Here is a 17,443-nt window from a genome sequence, read left to right as displayed (position 1 = left end):
ATAAATCTCCGGGGCCTGATAGTCTGTATCCCAGAGTACTTAAGGAAATAGCCCTAGAAACAGTGGATGCATTAGTGATCATTTTCCAACAGTCTATTGACTCTGGATCGGTTCCTATGGACTGGAGGCTAGCTAATGTAACACCACTTTTTAAGAAAGGAGGGAGAGAGAAAATGGGTAGTTATAGACCGGTTAGCCTGACATCAATAGTGGGGAAAATGTTGGAATCAATTATTGAAGATGAAATAGCAGCACATTTGGAAAGCAGAGACGGGATCGGCCCAAGTCAACATGGATTTATGAAAGGGAAATCCTGCTTGACAAATCTTCTAGAATGTTTTGAGGATGTAACTGGTAGAGTGGACAAGGGAGAACCAGTGGATGTGGTGTATTTGGACTTTCAAAGGGCTTTTGACAAGGTTCCACACAAGAGATTGGTGTGCAAAATTAAAGCACATGGTATTGGGGGTAATGTATTGACGTGGATAGAGAACTGGTTGGCAGACAGGAATCAGAGAGTCGGGATAAATGGGTCCTTTTCAGAATGGCAGGCAGTGACTAGTGGGGTACCGCAGTGCTCAATGTTGGGACCCCAGCTATTTACAATATATATCAATGATTTGGATGAGGGAATTGAGTGTAATATCTCCAAGTTTGCAGATGACACTAAGCTGGGTGGCAGTGTGAGCTGTGAGGAAGACGCTAAAAGGCTGCAGGGTGACTTGGACAGGTTAGGTGAGTGGGCAATCGCGTGGCAGATGCAGTATAATGTGGATAAATGTGAGGTTATCTACTTTGGGGGCAAAAACACGAAGGCAGAATATTATCTGAATGGCGGCAGATTAGGAAAAGGGGAGGTGCAGCGAGACCTGGGTATCATGGTACATCAGTCATTGAAAGTTGGCATGCAGGTTCAGCAGGCTGTGAAGAAGGCAAATGGTATGTTGGCCTTCATAGCTAGAGGATTTGAGTATAGGAGCAGGGAGATCTTACTGCAGTTGTACAGGGCCTTAGTGAGGCCTCACCTGGAAGAATGTGTTCAGTTTTGGTCTCCTAATCTGAGGAAGGACGTTCTTACTATTGAGGGAGTGCAGCGAAGGTTCACCAGACTGATTCCAGGGATGGCAGGACTGACATATGAGGAGAGACTGGATCGACTGGGCCTGTATTCACTGGAGTTTAGAAGGATGAGAGGGGATCTCATAGAAACATATAAAATTCTGACGGGACTGGACAGGTTAGATGCAGGAAGAATGTTCCCAATGTTGGGGAAGTCCAGAACCAGGGGACATAGTCGAAGGATACGGGGTAAGCCATTTAGAACTGAGATGAGGAGAAACTTCTTTACTCAGAGAGTTGTTAACCTGTGGAATTCCCTACCGCAGAGAGTTGTTGATGCCAGTTCATTGGATATATTCAAGGCGGAGTTAGATATGGCCCTTACGGCTAAAGGGATCAAGGGGTATGAAGAGAAAGCAGGAAATGGGTACTGAGGTGAATGATCAGCCATGATCTTTTTGAATGGTGGTGTAGGCTCGAAGGGCCGAATGGCATACTCCTGCACCTATTTTCTATCTTTCTATGTTTCTATGTTTCAGAATGCTGGGAGGGGAGAGGATGTGTTTTGTGGTGGCATCACGCTAGAGGTCGCGGAAATGACGGAGGATGATCCGTTGAATGTGGAGGCTGGTGGTGAGGACAAGGAGAACCCTATCACGGTTCTGGGAGGAGGGGAAGGGGTGAGAACAGAAGTGCGGGAAATGGAACAGACATCGTCAAGGGCCCTGTCAAACACAATTGAGGGGAATCCTCGGTTGAGGCATATCGGAAGCTCTGGCATGGAAAGTGGTATCATCAGAACAGATGTGATGGAGACCGAGAAACTGGGAGAATGGAGTATAGTCCTTACTGGAAGTGGGTGGAAGGACATGTAATCAAGGTAGCTGTGGGAGTCAAGGGGCTTATCATCATCATCATAGGCAGTCCCTCGAAACGAGGATGACTTGCTTCCACGCCGAAAAGGGATGATGAGTTCACAGGTGTTTCAATGAAGAACCTAATATTCCAGGTCCCGAACTGCATGTCGAAGGGTGGAAGGTGCCTGTGTGTGGATTTTTTTAACATGTGGTGACCATTGCACCCCAGCCACCACACGGGCTTGACAGAGCTAGGTCTTGGTCCATTGGCAAGGATTAACCGAGACGACTGGAGACCAGCTCTGCTGCACGGACCTAGTGCGCACACATATCGCAGTGTGGGCTGGCCCATGCTGCCCCGAGTCCTCGCCTCTTCTGGGCCCCAAACTCTCGCCTCTCCTGGGCCCCGATCACATCCCTCTACGAACTCTCGCCGCTCCTTCACCCCGACCTCGCCACTCCTCCTGTACCTGTCCATGCTTCAATCGGCCGACGCCCTCCTGCAGCAGCACGCGCTGCTCCTTGCAGTGCTATGCTGCCGCATGCTGTTCCCTTTAATGGCCCCGGCCTGCTGATGGTCTGACAGGCTGGGACCGTGCCCATTTCCAGGCCGGGCCGCCGCTCACTACTCCCTCGAAGGGGCTTATAGTGGATATTGGTCAATAGCCTATCCCCAGAAATGGAGATAGAGAAGTCAAGGAAGGAAAGAGTCAAAGATGGACCTTTGCTGGAACTTAATGCCTTCCTTGGTAAGTCCACAGTGAACGTATATTCCCCATCGCTGCATCCAGTGCATCGACTTCACTTTACTCTCCTGTTATTTCCCAGAATTGCTTTTCTGTTCTGGGTCGAAGTGGCAGTTCCCAGGCAGCAGAGGGCACTCCTCAGTTCACCCAATCTGTCCAATGGAGTTCTTTAAGAAATTACCCAAATAGCGCAGGATGGCTCTCCTGTTCATGTTACACACAGAGTGGGCTAGATTTTCATTTTTTTGCGAAAATGGTAGTTTTACACCAAAATTACCATTTTCGCTGTGCTACGGTTTTTAGGCCTATCTTTCTGCCTTTACGTCGGTAACGTCGACGTTGTGTGAGGGTTCGCGATGCAAACCGCGAGTTTCAGCAACTTTAGTCCGGGGCCAGTAGCGCTGTGAGAGAGACCTTGGGAGGAAGGGGGAAAAAAAATTTGAATTGCAAAAAACATTCAAAAAACCCTTACCTATTAAATCGCTGAAAAATAATTTTAAAATAAAAACTTTAACTTACCTTTTTGCAGGTCTTCATACTTAACTCTGCTGGCAGGGCTGCACCGACAGTTAGGATCCTATCCGTATTCTGGGCATGGCGTAAGGGTCGCGAGAGTGCAGAAAGTGTGACGCAAATACAATCTGTGTTGTTTCACATCGGCACACCTCTCCCCAATGGTACATGGAAGCGCCGCCACAGAGGTGCCCAAAGATCCCGTCGAGCGGGTTTTTGCCGCGAAGGGTCAAATCCCGGTCGCAAAGTCGGCAAAAATCCAGCAACTTGTTTTTCAAAATGCCTTTGATAAAGTGTCGCATAAAAGGCTAAGATTAGATGGTGTGGAATTATCAGACAGATATTAAGCTGGAATATCCTAGTTAGAGGGAAGGCCTAGTCAGGGATGAATTTTCACAAGATTCTGTGGTGGGGCATTGCCATTCATTATTTTCATTGATGATTTGGATGAGAACAACAAATAAACCATTTGTCAATTCACAGACGACATGAAAATATGCACAGGGCTTAGTAATTCAGATTAAATCAATAGGTTGTCATCCGATTTAGGTTACAGGAATGGGCCCTTATGCGGCAGATGTCCTTCAATGTGGGCAAGTGTCTGGGATCGAGAAATTCCAGGGATGTGAATTACCATCAATGTAAGGAACAAGAAACAGACTTTTAATAGATAATAGCTGATAACTTATTAAAGGTGCCCAGGCAATGTGAAGTGTTTATAGGGACGGCAAATAGAGTTTTAACTTGTACTGCTAGGAGCATCAAGTATAATATAAAGAGCACTATCCTTCGGCTATATAAAGTTCTGGTACATCTGCACTTAGATTATCATATTTAGTTTTGTCTCTGCACTTGGTAAAGAAACAGAGTTTCTCGAGAAGGTACAAAGGAAGACAGCCAGTCTGATACCAAACCAAAGGGGTTAATTATCAGGGCAGGCTCCAAGTGTTATGGACGTCGCTGGCAAAGCCAGCATTTATTACCCATCCTTAATTCTCCTTGAGAAGGTGGTATGGAGCTATCTTCATGAACTGCTGCAGTCCGTGTGGTGAAGGTAATTCTGCAGTCGTATTAGGGAGAGAGTTCCAGGATTTTGACCCAGCGGCAATGAAGGAACAACGATATGGAGATCCTTGTGCATGAAACACTAAAAGTTAGTATGCAGGTACAGCAAAGTTAGTATGCAGGTACAGGTAATCAGGAAGACAAATGGAACGTTGGCCTTTATTGCAAGGGGGATAGAGTATAAAAGCAGAGAAGTCCTCCTACAACCATACAGAGTATTGGTGAGGTCACACCTGGAATACTGCATACAGTTTTGGTCTTCGTATTTAAGGAAGGATATACTTGCTTTGGAGGCTGTTCAGAGAAGGTTCACTAGGTTAATTCTGGAGAAGAGGAGGTTGACTTATGAGGAAAGGTTGAGTAAGTTAGGCCTCTACTCATTGGAGTTCAGAAGAATGAGGGGTGATCTTATCAAAACGTGTAAGATTATGAGGGGGCTTGACAAGATGGAAGCAGAGAGGATGTTTCCACTGATGGGGGAGACTAGATCTAGAGGGCATAGTCTTAGAATAAGGGGCCGCCCATTTAAAACTGAGATGAGGAGAAATTTCTTCTCTGAGTGTTGCAAATCTATGGAATACTCTGCCCCAGAGAGCTGTGGAGGCTGGGTCATTGAATATATTTAAGGCGGAGATAAACAGATATTTGAGCGATAAGGAAGTAAAGGGTCATGGGGAGCGGGCAGGTAAGTGGAGCTGAGTCCATGATCAGATCAGCCATGATATTGAATGGCGGAGCAGGCTCAAGGGGCCAAATGGCTTACTCCTGCTCCTATTTCTTATGTTTTTATGATATATTTCCAAGTCAGGATGATGTTTAACTTGGAGGGGAAAGTGGAGGTGGTGGTGTTCCATGCACCTGCTGCCCCTGTCCTTCTAGGTGGTCGAGGTCGCGGGTTTGGCAGGTGCTGTTGAAGATGGGTTGGCGAGTTGCTGCAGTGCATCCTGTTGATGGCGCACGTTGCAGCCCCGAAGCACCAGTGGTGGAGGGAGTGGATGTTTAAGGTGGTGGATGGGGTGTCAATCAAGCGGGCTGCTTTGCCCTGGATGTCAAACTTCTTAAGCATTGTTGGTGCTGCACTCATCCAGGCAAGTGGAGAGTAATCACTCACACACCTGATTTGTATCTTGAAGATGCTGGAAAGGTTTTGGGGAGTCAGGAGGTGGGTCATTTACCACAGTATACCCAGGCTGTGACCTGCTCTTGTAACCATAGTATTTATGTGGCTGGTCCAGTTAAGTCAATGGTGACCCCCAGGATGTTGATGGCATGGGATTCGGTGACGGTAATCCCATTGAATATCAAGGGGGGGTGGCGAGATTCTTGTTTGTTGGAGATGGTCATTGCCTGGCATTTGTATGGCGCGAATGTTACTTGCCACTTATCAGCCCAAGCCTAAATGTTGATCATGTCTTGCTGCATGCGGGCACGTAGTGCTTCATTATCTGAGGAGCTGCGAATGGAACTGAATACTGCAATCATCAGCGAACATCCCCACTTCTGACCTTATGATGGAGGGTAGGTCATTGATGAAGCAGCTGAAGATGGTTGGGCTTAGGACACTGCCCTGAGGAACTCCTGCAGCAGTGTCCTAGGGCTCGGATGATTGACCTCCAACAATCACACTTCCTTTGAGCTAAGAATCTCACCTCTAGAATTCAACTCTTTTGTCCGTGTTTGGACCTAATCTGTAATGAAGTCTGGAGCCAAGTGGTCTTGGCGGAACCCAAAATGAGCATGCTTACAATACTCAACTTATATATGTGGAAATCTCTGTACCTGGGACCCCCCCCAGCCATATAACCCTCTGTACCTGGGACACCCCAACCCCTCTCCTCCTTGTACCTTCTGGGACTCCCCCCATATAACCCCCTGTCCCTGAGATTCCCCCTCTCGTGTAACCCACTGTACCCGGGACCAATGCTCCCTGTAGGCTGCACTATGTTCTGCGTGGCCTGTTTCTTTTAATGCTCAGTCCCTTTACATCTCTCTGTATGAGCAGTATTTACAATGCAAAAGCTTGTGAGCGGCCTGCGAGGGATCTTGCAGTTTACTGTGCGGCCGCGCATGCGCACAGCTTAGAGGGAACATTGCCTGGGACTCCCGTGTACACAAGATATGTGTGTGTCGTCTATAGTTATTGGCAAATCTGTGTTAACAATCTTTTTAAATAGTCTTTCTAGATAGTTCCACTAAGGGGAGCTCTCGGCCAAGGTCAGAGAGATAAGAGAGTCGACTGCCTCAGATATGCAGCAAATTCACACACACAGAGCATTTGCTCCTACAACACCCACAGCTCAGTAGCTCGGGCTTTTGCTTCAGTTTTCCGGGCATGGGATGCCACTCTTCTGGAATTTTTGATGGGAATTTTATTGACAAAACAAAAAAAAACACAAGTTGCCTGCGAAAGCTGTGGAGGATGATTGGGCAGAAGGTTTCCCCGAGCTTGGCATTCACCATGAGTACTAGATAAGCACACGGGCATGCACTGTGGAATCATAGGATTACAGAGGATATACGGTACAGAAACAGGCCATTCGGCCCAAACAGTCCATGCCGGCGTTTATACTCCACTCGAACCTCCTCCCGTCTTTCCTCATCTAAATCTATCAGCATAACCCTCTATTCCCTTCTCCCTCATATGCTTGTCCAGCCTCCCTTTAAATGCACCTATACTCTTCGCTTCAACTTCTCCCTGTGGTAGCAAATCCCACATTCTCACCAATCTTTGGGTAAAGAAGTTTCTTCTGAATTCCCTATTAGATTTCTTGGTGACTATCTTATATTGATGGCTCTAATTATGCTCTTCCCCACAAGTGGAAACATTCTCTCTGTATCCACTCTATCAAAACTTTTCATAATTTTAAAGACCTCTATTAGGTCACCCCTCAGCCTTCTTTTTTCAAGAGAAGAGATACAGTCTGTTCATCTTTTCCTGATACGTATACCGTCGCATTTCTAATATCATCCTTGTAAATCTTCTCTGCACCTTCTCCACTGCCTCTATATCCTTTTTTATAATATAGCGACCAGAACTGTACACAGTACTCTAAGTGTGGTCTAATCAAACTTCGACACAGGTTTAGCATAACTTCCCTACTTTTCAATTCTATACCTCTAGAAATAAACCCCAGTGCTTGGTTTGGTTTTTCTATGGCCTTGCTAACCTGTTTTTAGTGATTTGTGTATTCTGAGATCCCTTTATTCCTCTACCCCACCTAGACTTGCACCCTCCAAGTAATAAGTGACTTCCCTATTCTTCTGACCAAAATGTAATAACTCATATTTATCTGTGTTGAACTTAGTTTGCCAATTATATGCCCATCTGAATCTGAAGACTGAGGGACATATAGTAGTAGGCACAGACCAGGAGACAATCCTCAATATTAAAAATACAATGCCCCGAACACATAGAAAGAAAGAACTCGCCTTTCATGACCTCTGTACATCCCAAAGCACTTTAAAGCCAATTATGTACTTTGTAAGTGTAGTCAATGTAGGTAACGCAACATTCAATATACACTGCAAGGTCCCACAAACAACAATGAGATAAATGATCAGATCATCTGTTCTTAATGTTGTTGGTTGTGGGATAAATATTGGCTAGAACACACTCCCCAGCTCTTTTTCAAAATAGTGCTTTGCGATCTTTTATATCCAGCTGAAAGTACTGCACTAGCCTAGATTATGTACCCAAGTCTCTCGAGCGAGACTTGATCCCACAACCTTCCACATGTCAAAGTTCTTCCAATAACATGCATTGCTATATAATATTGTTCCCAGTTCTCCCCCCACGCCGGAAGATGCTGATCTATGGCTGTTATCTTACCAGCATAGTTATCAGCCATGTATGTGTCAAGGCAGGCTATTCGACTATGAAGGGCAGATTCAATCCGGTCCTCAGCCAACATCCACATATGCCCACATCTGAGCAAAGGATTGTCGAATAGGAATCAGAGCAGGAATGCTGGATAGTTTTTCTCTCGTGTGTAGCCCAGGAGTACTGAGGTTAATTGTAGCCCTCCTCTCCATACCCACTCCCCACCCCTCCCCCCACCACCTGACTGCAGCACTGGGTGGGATCAGTTACCTTAGTGCATTCCTTGCATTTGATTAAACCTGGGATCTTACTGGTGCATTCCAAAAAATGGCCACCAATTGAAAGGCCATGGGCCCCAAGTTTCCACAAGAAAAAAAACGGGCGCCCCTCCGCGCTGGGCGCCCATTTTTCGCGTCTAAAACGGCGCCTAAAAAAATCCTCGGTATTCTCCACCTATTTACAGGTCCTGTGGCCCTCGGCGCAGCCAGCACGAGCTCTGGGGGGGGGGCGGAGCCAGGTCCCGGCGCTGAAAACAGTGCCGGGACCTCTGCACATGCGCGCTACAGTCGGCACGCAAGTGCAGTAGCTCCAGGCGCCGAACTGTGTGGGAGGGGCCCGAAGCACGCAGCCCCTAGCCCTGGCCCAATGGCCTCACTGGGGCTGCGTGAATGAGGCTCCTCCCACGGCCAGCTCCTGCTCCCCGCCCGACCAGACCCGACACTCGCTCCCCCCACCCCCGCCCCGACCCGAGACCCGCTCTCCCCTCCCCCCCGACCAGACACCCGCTGCCCCCGACCCGAGACCCGAGACCCGCTCCCCGCCCCGCTCCGACTAGACCCGAGACCTGCTCCCCCCCCCCCCGACCCGACCCGAGACCTGCTCCCCCCCCCCCGACCCGACCCGAGACCCGACACCCACTCCCCCCCCCGGCACCGCCCCGCCCCGACCCGACACCCGCTCTCCCCCGCCCCGACCCGACCCGAGACCCGACACCCACCGCCCCGACCCGACCCGAGACCCGCTCCCCCCCCCCCCCCCGACTGACCCGACCCGACCCGCGCTCCTGTTCCCCGACCCGACCCCCCCCCCCCACCGCGCTCTCTCTCTCTCTCTCTCTCCCCCCCCCTCTCTCTCCCCCTCCCTCTCTCTCTCTCCCCCTCTCTCTCTCTCTCTCCCCCTCTCTCTCTCCCTCCGCCCCTCTCCCTCCCTCTCTCTCTGCCCCTCTCTCACTCTCCCTCCCCCCCCTCTCTCTCTCCCCCCCCTCTCTCTCTCACCCTCCCCCTCTCTCTCCCCCCCTCTCTCTCTCTCTCCCTCACCCCCCTCTCTCTCTCTCTCCCTCACCCCCCCCTCTCTCTCTCTCTCCCTCACCTCCCTCTCTCTCTCTCTCTCCCCCTCTCTCTCTCCCTCCGCCCCTCTCCCTCCCTCTCTCTCTGCCCCTCTCTCACTCTCCCTCCCCCCCCTCTCTCTCTCCCCCCCTCTCTCTCTCACCTCCCCCTCTCTCTCTCCCCCCCTCTCTCTCACTCTCCCTCCCCCCCCTCTCTCTCTCCCCCTCCCTCTCTCTCTCTCCACCTCTCTCTCTCTCTCTCCCCCCCTCTCTCTCTCACCCCCCCCTCTCTCTCTCCCCCCCCTCTCTCTCTCTCCCTCACCCCCCTCTCTCTCTCTCTCCCTCACCCCCCCCTCTCTCTCTCTCTCCCTCCCTCTCTCTCTCTCTCCCCCTCCCGCTCAGCGGCACGAACGGCTGCAGAATTCTCCGTGGCTGAAGCACTTTCACACAGGTAGGAAGATGGTTTATTTAATCTTTTCTTGGCTTATAAATGTTTATTCAGGTTGGATTTATTTGTATAATATTTGTAGAAGTATAAATAAGGATTTATTGTAGAATTTAATGAGTTCCCTTCCCCCCCCCTCCCCCCCACCTCGTTCTGGACGCCTAATTTGTAACCTGCGCTTGATTTTTTAATGTGTAGAACAGGTTTTTTCAGTTCTACAAAAATCTTCACTGGCTCCATTCTACTTTAGTTTGGAGTACATTTTCACTGTGGAAACTTTCAAATCAGGCGTCAGTGGCCGGACACGCCCCCTTTTGAAGAAAAAATTCTGTTCTAAACTCGAACTGTTCTACCTGACTAGAACTGCAGAAAAAAAAATGTGGAGAATTGCGATTTCTAAAATAGTCCGTTCTCCACCAGTTGCTCCTAAAAATCAGGCACGAATCATGTGGAAACTTGGGCCCCATGTTGCTAGGCATATATTTTATAAAATTCTGTGTTAAATTTTAAAATTAACATTTCTATACAAGTCCCTGGAGAAAGCACCTTAATTCACAAAACTACTACATTCCGGTCCATCAGCTTAGCAGTGACGATGGCTGAATGAATTCTTTGCACTCAGTATTCCTCTCAACCAACTCATCTAGTGTCAGCTGCGGCTCAGTTGGTAGCACACTCACCTTTGAGTCAGAAGATTGTGGGTTCAAATTCCACACCAGGGACTTAAGCACATAATTCTAGGCTGACACTGCAGTGCAGTGCTGAGGGAGTACTGCGCTGTTGGAGGTACTGTCTTTCAGATGAGATGTTAAACCGAGGCTCTGTCTGCTCTCTCAGGTGGATGTAAAAGATCCCATGGCAATATTTCGAAGAAGAGTAGGGGAGTCAACCCCAGTGTCCTGGCCAATATTTATCCCTCAATCAACAGATCAAAAAATAGATTATCTGGTCATTATCACATTGCTGTTTGCGGGAGTTGCTGTGCGTAAAAGTACTTCATTGGCTGTAAAGCACTCTGAGATGTCTGGTGGTCATGAAAGGCGCTATATAAATGCAAGTCTCTCTTTCTATCTCTGTTGTTATCTTTGCTCAACAACTTTTCTCATGTTCCAGCACGCAGATCTGTATAATATTATGGGAATAACCATCACTTCATAAATGGTTTTGATAGAGCAAATAAGGAGAAATGGCATTCACTGGCAGTAGGGTCAGTAAACAGAGGACACAGATTTAAGATAATTGGTAAAAGAACCAGATGGGGGATTAACAGAAAAAAATGTAGGCAGCGAGTTGTTATATGATACAGTGCCTGAAAGGGTGATGGAATCAGTTTCAATCGTAACTTTCAAAAGAGAAATGTATATATACTGGAAAAGGAAAAAATTGCAGGATGTGATATATCACTAACAAACAAACTTTACAACATGGCTCCAATACATCATGTGACTTTTATTATATTTTCAGCGCCAGTTGCATTACCATAGTATTCCACTAGGTGGAGCAGTAGTCCACTGGTGGAGCTCTCTATTACACAGGGCTATGCAAGAAGAGAGGAGAAATGGGATTAATTGAATAGTTCTTTGAAAAGGGTATAATGGACTAAATGGTCTCCTTCTGTGCAATATGATTCTATGATAAACTCTTCTCTTCATTTTACCAACATATCTTTAGCCTTCCATACCCTGCTTAATCGTCCAATATCCACATGAAAATCCAGGGAGTGAATTTCTTCAGTTAATGATGATACAGCCTGCAGTCCTTGACTTCACTTTCTTCATTAACCCAAGTCGGCTCCGTGATGTGGTGATGTCGTTATGCCTCTCATTCTACTCTCAACAGGGAAACCGTGACATCACCGACCCCAGCCCATACTCTACACTCCTCCAACCACTTATCTCCCACTCCCTCTTTGGAGGCCATTTGACTCGATGGAACTGCTCCCAAAACACTTCACCCATGCTATCTCTCTTTTGGCCTGTTAAAACTTTAACATCTCTCTCTCCCCTCTCCAATTGCCCCTTTATAAAGCACTCCTGAGAAATTCTCTGACATGATGTGTGTTATATGCTACAATTTATTCATTTTAAAAGAAGTGCACAGGGGAGTTTAGCTTCTAGAGCTCATTCCTGAAAGCAATTTCCTTAGAAAAAGGGACTCTGGATAGTAACGTTGGAGCATTGTTCCTCCACTGACAGACTAGGCAGTGTCGTGTCAGGTCCATTGGTGTTAGCTATTATGATGGAAGATGAGCTGATTTTGTACCTATTGACAAGAGCAACATAGTAACATAGAAACATAGAAAATAGGTGCAGGAGTAGGCCATTCGGCCCTTCGAGCCTGCACCACCATTCAATAAGATCATGGCTGATCACTCCCTCAGTACCCCTTTCCTACTTTCTCTCCATACCCCTTGATCCCCTTAGCTGTAAGGGCCATATCTAACTCCCTCTTGAATATATCCAATGAACTGGCATCAATAACTCTCTGCGGCAGGGAATTCCACAGATTAACAACGCTCTGAGTGAAGAAGTTTCTCCTCATCTCAGTCCTAAATGGCCTACCCCTTATCCTAAGACTATGTCCCCTAGTTCTGGACTTCCCCAACATCGGGAACATTCTTCCTGCATCTAACCTGTCCAGTCCCGTCAGAATCTTATACGTTTCTATGAGATCCCCTCTCATCCTTCTAAACTCCAGTGAATAAAAGCCCAGTTGATCCAATCTCTCCTCATATGACAGTCTAGCCATACCAGGAATCAGTCTGGTGAACCTTCGCTGTACTCCCTCAATAGCAAGAACGTCCTTCCTCAGATTAGGAGACCAAAACTGAACACAATATTCCAGATGAGGCCTCACTAAGGCCCTGTACAACTGCAGTAAGACCTCCCTGCTCCTATACTCAAATCTCCTTGCTATGAAGGCCAATATACCATTTGCCTTCTTCACCGCCTGCTGTACCTGCATGCCAAATTTTAATGACTGATGAACCATGACACCCAGGTCTCGGTGCACCTCCTCTTTTCCTAATCTGCCGCCATTCAGATAATATTCTGCCTTCGTGTTTTTGCCCCCAAAATGGATAACCTCACATTTATCCACATTATACTGCATCTGCCATGCAGTTGCCCACTCATTAACCTGTCCAAGTCACCCTGCAGCCTCTTAGCGTCCTCCTCACAGCTCACACTGCCACCCAGTTTAGTGTCATCTGCAAACTTGGAGATATTACACTCAATTCCTTCATCTAAATCATTAATGTATATTGTAAAGAGCTGGGGTCCCAGCACTGAGTCCTGCGGCACTCCACTAGTCACTGCCTGAAAAGGACCCGTTTATCCCGACTCTCTGCTTCCTGTCTGCCAACCAGTTCTCTATCCATGTCAGGACATTACCCCCAATGCCATGAACTTTGATTTTGCACACCAATCTCTTGTGTGGGACCTTGTCAAAAGCCTTTTGAAAGTCCAAATACACCACATCCACTGGTTCTCCCTTGTCCACTCTACCAGTTACATCCTCAAAAAATTCCAGAAGATTCATCAAGCATGATTTCCCTTTCATAAATCCATGCTGACTTGGACCGATCCTGTCACTGCTTTCCAAATGCGTTGCTATTTTATCCTTAATGATTGATTCCAACATTTTCCCCGCTACTGATGTCAGGCTAACCAGTCTATAATTATCCGTTTTCTCTCTTCATCCTTTTTTAAAAAGTGGTGTTACATTAGCTACCCTCCAATCCATAGAAACTGATCCAGATTTGATACACTGTTGGAAAATGATCACCAATGCATCCACTATTTCTAAGGTCACTTCCTTAAGTACTCTGGGATGCAGACTATCAGGCCCCGGGGATTTATCGGCCTTCAATCCCATCAATTTCCCGAACACAATTTCCCACCTAATAAGGATATTGTTCAGTTCCTTCTTCTCACTAGACCTATTGTTGCCAATACAATGCCTAAGAGAGGGACAAATTGATTCAGCCCCTTGAAATATTGACAGAATCGTCAGTATTTTAAAAGAAAAGAAGGAATTTGCATTGATATAGCATCTTTAATGACCTCAGACAGCCAATGAAATACTTTTGAACGGCAGTCACCGTTGTAATTTAGGGAAATGCAGAAGCTAATATGTGCACAGCAAGATCCCACAAACAGCAATAAGATTATGACCAGATCGTCTGTTTTAGTGTTGTTGGCTGAGCGCTAAATATTGGGCAGAATTGGGAGAATTCTTCCAATCATACCATGGAATGTTTTACGTCCACCACAGTGGGCAGAGGGGGCCTCGGTTTAGCAAAAGACATAACGATAGCAATTCAAAACCTTTCGGAGAAAAACTTTTCTTATACTTTATGTGCCGGCAGTGATATGACATGTATGGGCTGGATTTTCCTCGGATTGGCGGATTTCCGCAACCTGTCCCAGTTTCTTGGGTCGGATTGCGTTGCCGTGCAGGGCGGGCTTCCCGCAGGATCCCCGCCATCAGGACTGAGAGACCGAAGCTCACAACAGGTAAGTGAGTGGAGAAAGTCCTAGCGTTAACAGGGGCGGGCGATGGGACGGAAAACCGGGCTCTGCAGCTCGGTGTGTTGGGCAGGGAAGGAGCAGCCAGTGGGGTCCCGGTGAGCGAAGGAGGGAGATAAATTGATGTCAGGGCAGCGAGGCGGGCAGTCGGCCCCACTCCCCCACCCACCTCCACCCACCCATTTTCCTGCTATCCCACCTGATTTCAGGCAGGATAGTGGAGGAAAATTCAGCCCTCACTCTCTGTTTCAGAGTCTGGGAATAAGTAACTGATCTCTCATGCTCCTAAATTAACAGCTACACTCCTATCCTCTATCCATTCTCAATTTATTTTTTCCTACCACGACATTATTTTACTTGTCTTACCTTTTATAAAGGAGAATTATATATTTTTTAATATTCAGCCATGTTTGTAATGAGCACTATTCCTGGATAAATGCACAACCCGAGTGAAGTATTAAGAATGACATACCAGGAGGCCTGAGGTCTCCGCTGACCTCAGCTTCAAGTGGCTGGGGCCCGAGGGGCTACTACAATCGAATTACGTGCCCCATGTTAGGGTTGGGGCATGCGGGGGAGTCGGCATTCATTGTCCTGATTACGATTCAGTAATCTCTGCTGGAATGTGCATGTGTGTGAATGTCAGAAGGGGCAGGATCAGCTGTGACGCTCTCCACAGTCAAATAGCCTCCCAACATGCATTGTCTAGGTTTGTAAATGGTGAATAGCCACTTGGGATGGAGGAGGGGCAGGCTGCAGGTGCCCGTGGAACTGTACCCCAAGAAAGAATCACCAGCTTCAGGATAGGAGGGGAGATGATTGGGAAAAATATATCTGTCCTGCCAGAGTCTGTTAAAATTCTAGTCACCCCTCTGGGAGTCTGCATAATTTGCAGCTGCTGGCCTAATTTAAATGTCATTAGCATGCAATTATAATATTCCCACACCCCATTCACCAGGGGCACATGTGTAGTCTGATTCACAAAACCCACACCCATCATTGAACCCAGTCAATTAAACATCAGCACCACCTGCGCACCATTTACTTGGTCACTTGGGGCCCAGTGGTCCTTTAAAGCATTTTGTAGTGTCAGAATTTGAAATGAAGATTTTCTCTCCCTGCTCAGCCTTCTGAAGTAGTTTCCCTTTTGTTTCCTTGCCAATGTTCTCCCCTACCCATCTCTTTTCTCATCTCCTCTCCTGCCTTTCTCTCCCCTCTTCTCCCCTCTCCCCCTCTTTCATCATCTCCTCTCCCCTCACCTCCCCTTCCCTCTCCTCTGCTTTCCTCATCTCCTCTCCCCTCACCTCCTCACTCCTCCCCTCACCTCCTCTCTCCTCCCCTCCCCTTCGCTCCCCATCTCTCATCTCATCTCCCCTCCCCTCCCCTCCTCTCCGTTAATGGTGGGGTAAAATGGGAGGGGGATGAACAAGAAGCTCAAGTCAGAGAAATAGAAAATGTGGTGGGGTTTAGGGCTGGAGGAGGTGACAGAGTTAGGGAGGGGCAAGACTATGAAAGGATTTAAAGACCAGGATGAACATTTTAAATTTTTGGTTGGGGGACTGGGAATCAGTGTAGGTCAATGGGGACTGGGGTGATGGGTGAGCAGGTCCTGTTGCGGTGACAGGATATGGGCATCAGAGTTTTGTATGAACTGAAGTTTATAGAGGGAGGATGCTGAGAAACCGGCTAGGAGGACATTGAAATAATCGAGACTGGAGGTGACAAAGGCATGGATAATGGTTTCATCGGCAGTCGAGCTGAGACAGAGACGGGCATTGTAAGCTGGCGAACTTTGTAATGATGTGAGGTTGGAAATCCAGCTCGTGGTAAAATAGGATGCCAAGGTTGAAAATGGACCGATTCAGCCTGGGACAGTGATCGGTGACTGGGATGGAGTTAGTGGCAAGGGTACGGAGTTGGTGGCAGGGATCAAAGATGATGCCTTTGGTCTTCATAATATTTAGCTGGAGGAAGTTGCACCTTATCCAGAACCAAATGCCGGACAAGCAATCTGACAGCATGAAGGTGGTGGGGTGCAGTGGGTCAGGGGGTGTGGGGAGTGGGGGGGTGGGGGCGAGAGATCTCAAGAGAGGTGGAGGTGAGGAACAGCTGGGTGTCATAGCATGCATGTAGAAGCTGTATCTCTGTGGCAGATGACTTCAATGAGGTTGCTTGACCAGTCCTATTAAGCAGGAATAAGAGTGACACTGAAAAAAAGGAATGATTTCAAAATCATCCTATACAATCGGAAGTCGTGTGTGTCCCTAGAGTTAAAAGAAGGGCACATGATCAAACAAAAGTAAATTGGCTAACAGGTGATGTCCAAAGACAAATTAGACTTGAGCAAAAATACTTCTACAGGGTTAAAGAAAATCATTCTCAGGAGAAAGGGATAGGTGAATGCAACGAAAGCAGAGCAGCCAAAAGGATGCAGGCGATGAGTATAGTGGCGAGCTGTGATCATAATACCAGGGTCTATTTCAGCTTTAGTAGGAGTCACAGGTCCATTAAGGACTGTAGAGGACCACCGGAAGATTCCTTAGGGTAGATTCGAATGAGCTCCCGGACAAGGCGGAGGTTTCAAATGCCTATTTTGTGTCAGTTTTCACTACAGAACCAGGTGCTCAGTTACTAATACTACATTGTAGGGTTGATGTTAAACATAAGAACATAAGAATTAAGAGCAGGGGTAGGCCATTCGGCCCCTCGAGCCTGCTCCACCATTCAATAACATCATGGCTGATCTTCTACCTCAACTCCACTTTCCTGTACTGTTCCCATATCCCATGATCCCCTTAATAATCAAATGTCTGTCTTGAATATACTCAAAGACTGAGCCTCCATTGCCCTCTGGGATAGAGAATTCCAAAGATTAACCACCCTCTGAATGAAGAAATTTCTCCTCATCTCATTCCTAAATGGCCGACCCCTTATGCTGAGACTGTGACCCCTGGTTCTAGACTCCCCAGCCAGAGGAAGCATCCTCCCTGCAGCTACCCTGTCAAGCCCTGTAAGAATTTTGCATGTTTCAAACGAGATCACCTCTCATTATTCTAAACTCAAGAGATTGAGCAGACTAGGTGTA

The sequence above is a fragment of the Pristiophorus japonicus genome, chromosome 14 (assembly GCF_044704955.1).
Source record: "Pristiophorus japonicus isolate sPriJap1 chromosome 14, sPriJap1.hap1, whole genome shotgun sequence".
Taxonomy (NCBI): Eukaryota; Metazoa; Chordata; class Chondrichthyes; family Pristiophoridae; genus Pristiophorus; species Pristiophorus japonicus.
This window is presented reverse-complemented; position numbering follows the sequence as displayed.